We start from the raw sequence: 8389 nt of genomic DNA, 5'->3' as shown, positions 1-8389 counted from the left end.
TGGTTTTCACGGAGTTACTATTTGATTTCCCATCACTGTCCAACGATTCAGCATCCAAAGCAACAATCGTGGATGAATCTTTTTTTCTGATATCTTCAAGCGATCCATGGTATGGAGATATAATCATCTATCTCCAAACCCAAACATATAGGTATAATACCTCTCACTCAGAACAACGACGTACTCGATACCATGCAAAAGACTACATGATCATCGGTGATACACTTTACCGTTGTGGAATCGATAGAGTTCTGCGAAGGTGCCTCACCCATGAGGAGGCCGAAAAAGTCTTGAATGATTGTCATTCAAGCGCATGTGGGGGGCATCAATCTGGTTATGCTACGGCACAAAAGATTTTACGAGCAGGATACTTTTGGCCAACAATGTTCAAGTATTGCATAACCACAGTCAAAAGTTTCCATGCTTGTCAAATATTCGACCGCAAAACTAGAATACCACCCGCAGCTCTGCAGCCAGTAGTTGCTATTGGGTCGTTCGCCAAATGGGGCATATATTTCGTGACATGTAACCCCACCTCAACTGGGGGGCATGGGTATATCATAGTCGTAGTTGACTCTTTTACAAAATGGGCCGAGGCGATGCCTACATTAAAAAACAGAAGCAAAATGGCTGCTCTTTTCTTTTTCAATCATGTAGTCTCCAGATTCATTGTTCCACAAGCTATAGTCACAGATCATGGATCAAATTTCCACAATCACATGATGGTTGAATTCGCTACCAAATAGGACTGTCCCATGACAGCTCTACTCCATATTATTTGCAAGCTAACGGGTAAGTTGCAGTGATCAACAAAGTCCTAAAGCACACACTGCAAAGGATGATTGGAGTCCATAAACAGAGTTGGCACCTAATCCTGTACTCAACCTTGTGGGCATACCGGACATCGGTGAGAAATGCGATCGGTTTTACACCCTTTCAGCTGGTGTATGGCCTGGAATCGATCTTACTAGTTCAGTGCGAAATTTCGTCCCTCAAGCTTGCAGTCGACCTTCTCCCCGGAACTTCAGAGGAGGAGGCTCATTTCTTGGAATTAATCCAACTGGATGAAACCCGTCGTGATGCCACCTTGGTCAATGAAGCACATAAGAAATGAGTCAAGGTGCAATTTGACAAAAATGTCAAACCCCGTGTCTTCTCAGAAGCTGACCTGGTCTTACTTTACAACCATGAATCCGATAAATTGGGAGCAGCTCAGTTCCAGTCTTTGTGGATGGGTCCCTATATTGTTAAGCATGTGCTAGCAAAAGGAGCCTATGAGCTAGTAGATTACGATGGGATTACACTGTCGCAACCCCAAAACAGGTTGTACCTTAAGCATTACTATGCTTGACTTAGTGTAGTAACATCTTCATATGCTTTTGTTACATTTTTGTTTTCGCTAAGAGTGATCGTTTTGGTTAGGTAATCCACTTTTGCATTTTGTTGCAGATGTTGAACCTATTGGAATCATTTTTTGGATACTTTGACGGAGAAAGTCATAGTACGCGGAATCTATCTTCTACAGCTTGGGCCATCTTTGATCCAAGCGGTGAGTTAGTGAGTTTCAGAGGGGTATGTATTGGTAAATCGACGAACAACATCGCTGAATAAAGCGTGTTGATAGAGCTCCTTTCTAATGCCATCGCGCATGGCATACGCCGACTTGTTGTCAAGCTAGACTCACAACTCGTCATTCTACAACTTATCGACATCTATTCCGTTTGGAATCCAGTTATCTATCGTATGTTCGTAAGGGTCAATATTTTGGAAAGGAAGTTTGATTCTATCCAATATCAACATATTTCTAGAACCTTAAACATATTAACTGATTCATTAGAAAATTATGTGTTAGATATACATTTGCAACATTTGTAAAAGAAAATCATTTCATCAATATTTGCATTAGGATCATATAACTTAACCAAAATAAATCTCCGAAAATCAAAAATATATATAACTATTTATAGTTTGTACATAGTGTTCTGTGTCTAGGACAAAATTGGTCATATGACCCAAAAACTCAAAATGCAAGGGAGCACCCTAGTCTAATGGTGCTGGTGATAACAAGTCACCACCTGTGCAATCATATGTAAGAGCCTAGTCCATTGGCTCAGCATGCCAGTGGTATGGCACTGTAATCTCAGAGGTAGCTTGTTGGTCCTCACATCTGAAATACCAAGGGTGAAACCCTCGATTTGATCATACAACACTGCAAGAGTCTCAGCTACATCCAGATCGCGAAGGATAGCCCTCCCTACAACCTCTCTTGCTGGAACGACAGTTGCTGCTCTCAGGCACAGTGTTGGTCGCACTGGCCCAATATGTGCATGAGCACATGAGTTTTGATTAGTCTTGATAAACATTTAAAAAGAAAAAGAACATTATCAAAACAATAAAAAGGGATACGGTCAGAACATTTACCTATAACACCCCACTGCTCATCGTCCAACAACACCAAATCTGGGTCACCCCGAAATCCATCCCAGCATATGGATACTCATCAAAGACCATATCCTAATAGTCGAACCACTCAAAGAAGGCATCAGAGAATGAAATCTATGACTGACCAGCATGTCTGGCCATAAGATCGACCCATCTCTGCATCTATGGTTCCGTTGGTACTGATGGTCCGAGTGAAATGTACTGTGGTTGCATCAGTGGGATCTTCTCCAAGGCGAAAGCGGTCAGAATGGAACCATAACCAAAGTTCTTGGATCTTCCATTTTTCACCTTCGTAAGCTGTTCTTTTATCACCGGAAGTACTGCATCACACTAGTTGAATACCTTTGGTTCAAGGCATTCCAAGGCGTACTGCATATAGGACCTATTGGCCAAGTGAAGGGCCGCGCTACCAGCCAATCTAGCAAAGGTGAATAAAATAGTCCTTAAGGACCGGTCAATGACATCTCAGATACTGATCTTGCCATCCCTGCTCGGCTGAGATCCTTCTCTACAGTATCGGTGAATATAATCCCTCATGGATTTGCCCCCACGGGTAGAACCTGATAGTGAGAGAGGGGCACCACGCCTCGATAAACCGATAAAGAAGTAGATGTCCTCAATAGTCAAGGGGATGGATTTTCCTCTAATCTGCAACACTTGGTTGGTAGGATCCCATGCATCGAGGAAATATTTCAACAAGTTGATTTGTTGCCTCATGCTAGATATGCGGAAGAACTTAAGCAAGCCACAGTTTCGCAATGCAGTTACCATATCTGGATCATGTAAGGCAACCATGTCCTCTTCTTCTTGCTTGCATTCACGCCATGTAACAACCATTTTTCTCCAATGAATCTCTGAAAAGCAAACAAGAGAAGAATTAGGATCCTGATTTGGCAAAAAATAGGAAAAATTTCCATGAAAAATCAGTGCAGAAGTTTTCCTCCTTACGCCCATCGCACACTAGCTGTGCACTGGGTGGGATGCATACTGACTGGCCAGTGACCATCCTAGTATGCATCACATCTTTCGATGTATACTAGGTGTGATGGGGGCAGAATGAATTGTTCAAACCCCAGAGGCTCAGAAAAGCAGGAAAACATGCTCAGAATTCAAAAAGGAGAGAATGCAATTGAAGAGCTCAGGTTTAGCTCCTACCTGGTCCAGATGGTGCCAAAAATTGTCCACAGAATCCCCTGGAATCAACTGATGAAAATCAAGGGGGAAAACACCTCCAGAGTTCCAACAATCCCAAATTTGAATGAAATGGTAAAATGAGGGGTAAAAAGCTACTTTTAAGTTACTTTTCACGTAATTTAAGTAGGGTATTAGTTTTTTAAACTCATTTTTCAATCATGTATTCACATTTCTAATAAGTTTGATGGAGAAATTGAATAGGTAGTATGACCATCAAAAGAACATAGTGTTAACGGTGAATCGAATATCAATGACTATTATCACAAGCAGTTTTACGCGAAGTTCATGCTCATTAAAAAATAAACCTAGCAACGAGCATATGTTCCACCAAAGTTTAAGCTCATTAAAAAATGAACCCACCTTTGGTAGATAACCATTGCGATCGTATTATTATCAGATTTTGAGCCTTGGTCATGTTCTTACCATCACCTCCACTCTTTTTTAGTCGATCATACGCCTCCATTTGATTGTTTACCCCTTTTGAGGAACAGCTGCGATGAGTGATCCTATTAGCCTCTTTCTCTACACTGTCGTGTTTGAAAAAAGTTCCAAACCTTATCTGGAATCAACTGCTATCCAAAAATATCACTCGTTCCTCAAAAAACGAGTCTCCTTTAAGCTCTTTTCATCTGACTCATAAAATATGAAAATATTGCTGAGCAATTGGCCTCTCCAGCTCGTTAAAGTGATTGGAAGTGCCATCCCTCCTCTATATTTTAATCTTTTTGGACCTAAGGGATTTTTACACAAAAAGATTGAGCATTTGTCTTATTCGGCTTGTTAAAACTATCGAAAATTCATCCCTTTCGCATTGTTTTATACTTTTTTGGACTTAAGGGATTATATTACGAAAAAGGAATATTGGAGTTTCCTTGCTGTCTCTTTTCAGACTCTCTAAAATTGAAAAGAACCGAGTTATCCTTGTCGTTAAACTCGTTAAAAAAATAGAGACAAACTTGTCCATGCAGACAAGAGCGAGTCTCACTATTTCTAGGCTCGTTAAAACATAATGACGGGTTTGCCCGAAGGGAAAATTATAGAACTCGCATATGTTATCCTCCTCAAGCTTGACAAAAATAAATAGGTACTGGTCAGAAATGACTGGGGAAAATTGGGAAGAAAACTTGAAGAAACTTTATTGGTAGCAGGTCGCTCTTGAACATGAAACTTTCACTCCATCACCATGATTGAGTCGAGTTGGGTTATTCCATTCACCGGTCATATCACCATTGGTCCACCGTACCATCCATTTTTGGGGTTAACGCTACCAATCCATTTCAGTGTCACCGATATGCTCAAGAGAAGTCGCTCAGATAATTCACTAGCCCAGCTTGTGTCTCATTCGCTGCAATACCTTCATGCTTCATTCTTTCATGACCGCCACCCTGAACCTTGTATCATCAGATCATTTTCACCTCCACAAAATCATTTTCTCCATTCCATGTCATAGATGTGGGATTAATTAATGCCCTCCTACGACAGGTCACTTCTTTTCGACATCAGCTCATTATCCAAGAAGTCGACCTAGGAACAACCCTTTCAGTACTTTGAAGCTTGCATGCCTCAATGGTAAGTTTCTCACTTCCAGCGACAGGTTTACATTAATGGCCTTCAACCGAAAGATTTTACGTGGTGTTCAACATCGACTCATGTATTCACACCACGTGAATTGTACTGCAGTACCTTGAGGGTCATTATCATTATCGGTGATTCCTCTCATGCATGTTAACAGCTTACATCATTGGCTGGTAATCAGGAGATGTCTTTCCATGTTCAAGGCTAGAACATCTTTTCACATGGACCGACTTGTACTTTGGGCGAAGGTTGAATGAGTTTTGAAGACCTTGGATCTAGTTTCATCCATCCAGGCTACGATATATTTAGGAAAATAAAGACATCAAATGTACATCATTGCTACACATATAATCATCCAAACCAAACGATGATGGCTCTACTAGAATCATCAGTTTGCTACACAAATGGTTGTCTGTCCTATGTACATGAAAATGAATTTATAAAGCTGAGCATGGGAATGCACGCCTTAGCTAGATCATGAAAATATTATGAAGATAATATATTTTATTTTATTGTATCTTATTACAGGTCACCTTCCAGTTCGAAAAACCTCGGATCCTAATGATAAATCATTTCACCCGACATCAAAAAGATTTACAACCTCATGCTTTTGGGGGCAACTGTTATAGACATATTTGGGCACTGCAACCCCAATCACATATGTCCATAAACCAAGGGCTTCTAAGTCACTAAAAGTGTTGTTTCATATCCTAAAGGAGCAAGGTCAGCTGATTACATCATCTCCCAGAAGTTCTCCATGAAAAACTACTTAGAACTGGTCAAAATTGGACCATATAGACTGCTCAGTGCTAAGGGTGTGATGCATCTCACCTACCACATGCAAAAGGTGTGATGCATACTGGAAAGCCCTTCTGTAGGGTGTGATGAGTGAGAGCAGACAAATGGCAGAAGTACTGTGCTAGGTGGAGACCCTGAGAATCGTCAAGAAGCTGCTCATTTGACACTTGCCTCTGTAAATTCGCCTAGGGATGAGTAAGAGATCATGAAATCTCCAAGTGGAACCAAGAACTATCAGAGAGATGACACTAATAAAAATCCCAGAAGTTGACTCACCCTCCTATAAGCATCTATATATGGATCCCTCATCCCAGAGATCCAAAGGTTGGAATCTTGTATTTTGTAAGGAAGTGTTGTTGGTTTCTCTGTGCAACATTGTATTGTTGGGTGATTTAAGCATTTCATGAGGTGAAGAGGGATTTTATGCTAGGAGGATGGTGCTGGGTTAGACGAATGGGTTGTAATCCTCTCTTCTACTACTTCTATCAATAAAGATATTTGAGTTTTCCTCCATATTCTTGTATATCTCTGAATCTTGTATTGATATATGCATTTGTACAGTTAATATACATCTGATCCTATATTGTTTATGGTTATAGATCTATATGCTTTGATGGTATTTTGCTACCTTGGATCTACAGGTGTTCTTTGAAGCAGGACAAGTGAGGAAGGAGTGGCGAAAGCTCTATCAAAGGAGAGAGGAAACAAGCAAGGAGACTAGCAAAAGATCGAGGTTGGTTCTCTCTACTTCTCTCTCATCTCTCTCTCATAAAGGAAAACACAAGTAACTTTAATCTGTTTGTTTCTAAGATAGCTACCTGTCTTAGTGGGACTAGCAGCTCTGAATAGACACTAGCTTTCCCGATAACAGGGTCGACCCCACTAATTGCCGAAAGCAGAGCTTTCCTTCGTGCTAGACAAGTTTGCAATACCTCGAGCACCGACATAGCTGACAGCGCTTGCGCCAAATCTTCTACAATATTATAGTTTTGGGTAGCATGTGTAGATGTATTATGCATTATGCGAAAAAGTTACCCTTTTGGGGGATGAATCACAAGATCATCAACCAGCCTTTTGATATGAAGATCGTTAGGCGACGGTGGGTTTTGACTCGAGGAGGCTTCCTCAGCATTAGCGATTGGAGCTCCATAAGTTTTGGCTCTGGTTTGAAGATCGATTGTTTCAAAGGTGAAAATGGTAGATGGTCCTTCACCATCTGAAGGATGATGTGAACCACCATTGGCCCCTTGCGAGGGTTGAGGTTAGTTTGCAATAAAATGTTGCTGTTGCTAAGCAGGGAAAGGTTTGTTTAGGATCACGGGGGTCTGATAAGTGCCCTTTTGAGTAAGGAAATTTGTGCATTCATGGAGACGTGGACAATGATGTGTCATATGGTCTTTTGCATAGATTTTTCAAGGGAACCTGACAGCTTTGTCCTTTCCACTATTAGGAGGCGTAACAACTCTCTGCTTTGGGTTGAATTCCTCTTCAGAAGGAGTGGTCTTTTTCTTGTTCTTCTTGATCTTACCGCCAGGTTTTTGTGTAGACTGCACATAGTTTATCACGATGGTAGGAAGAGTATTCGATTGGGTAGCGGGGTCAATTGACAACTGGTCAATGTGACCGCTAAGTTGTTTTACAGCAGCCCTAGAGGTAGCACTGCTAATACCATTAATGTGCGCACCAGGTTGTTGAGTAGCCGGATCATTGGAGTTTCTAGGGGCATTGGGAGTGACATCGTATAAAGTTCCAGACTGTGAATATATCAAATCTAAGTTCTAGGCATGATGAATGGATTGGTCTTCCATGACCTCACCACCTAAGGTGACATCTTTAGCTATTTGAGGGAGAAGAGATTTGTGGAACCAATCTGCTAATAGATAGTCTAGGAGGGGATATTTGACTAGCCTTCGCCTATGTCTCCATTCATGGATGTGATCAGAGATGTGGGTGGCAGTGTCCTGATGTAAAGAAGTAAGGAGTTCTGTAGTTTCATAGCAAATGGGTAACTGAAAGTGATTTAAAAATTCCATCGCTAAAGAGCCAAAGGTATTGATTAACATGCGTGGTAACTCAATATACCACTTTCCTGCATTGCTACTAAGAGTATGGGGAAAGAGATGAAGTTGGATACTATCATCCACCATGGAGTTAGAAATGCACCATAAATGATAGGTGGTCATGTGCATACCCGGATCCTCCCCTTGTTTCCCTTTGAACTTCGGGATGTCTGTGGGAATTGTGTGTAGGATTTGAGGCCATAGTAAGTTGTGATAGATGGGGTCATTGGTAAGTTTGTAGAAATCAAGGATGTCAAGCATTCCCAAGAAGGGAAAGGTGTTTGATGCCCCCAAATCAGACCAAGGAAATGATAAATGAC

This window comes from Pinus tabuliformis, chromosome 6, assembly GCF_031772625.1.
Source record: "Pinus tabuliformis cultivar Carrire ecotype Pingquan chromosome 6, CPIR1, whole genome shotgun sequence".
Taxonomy (NCBI): Eukaryota; Viridiplantae; Streptophyta; class Pinopsida; order Pinales; family Pinaceae; genus Pinus; species Pinus tabuliformis.
Note: the sequence above shows the minus strand (reverse complement) of the source record.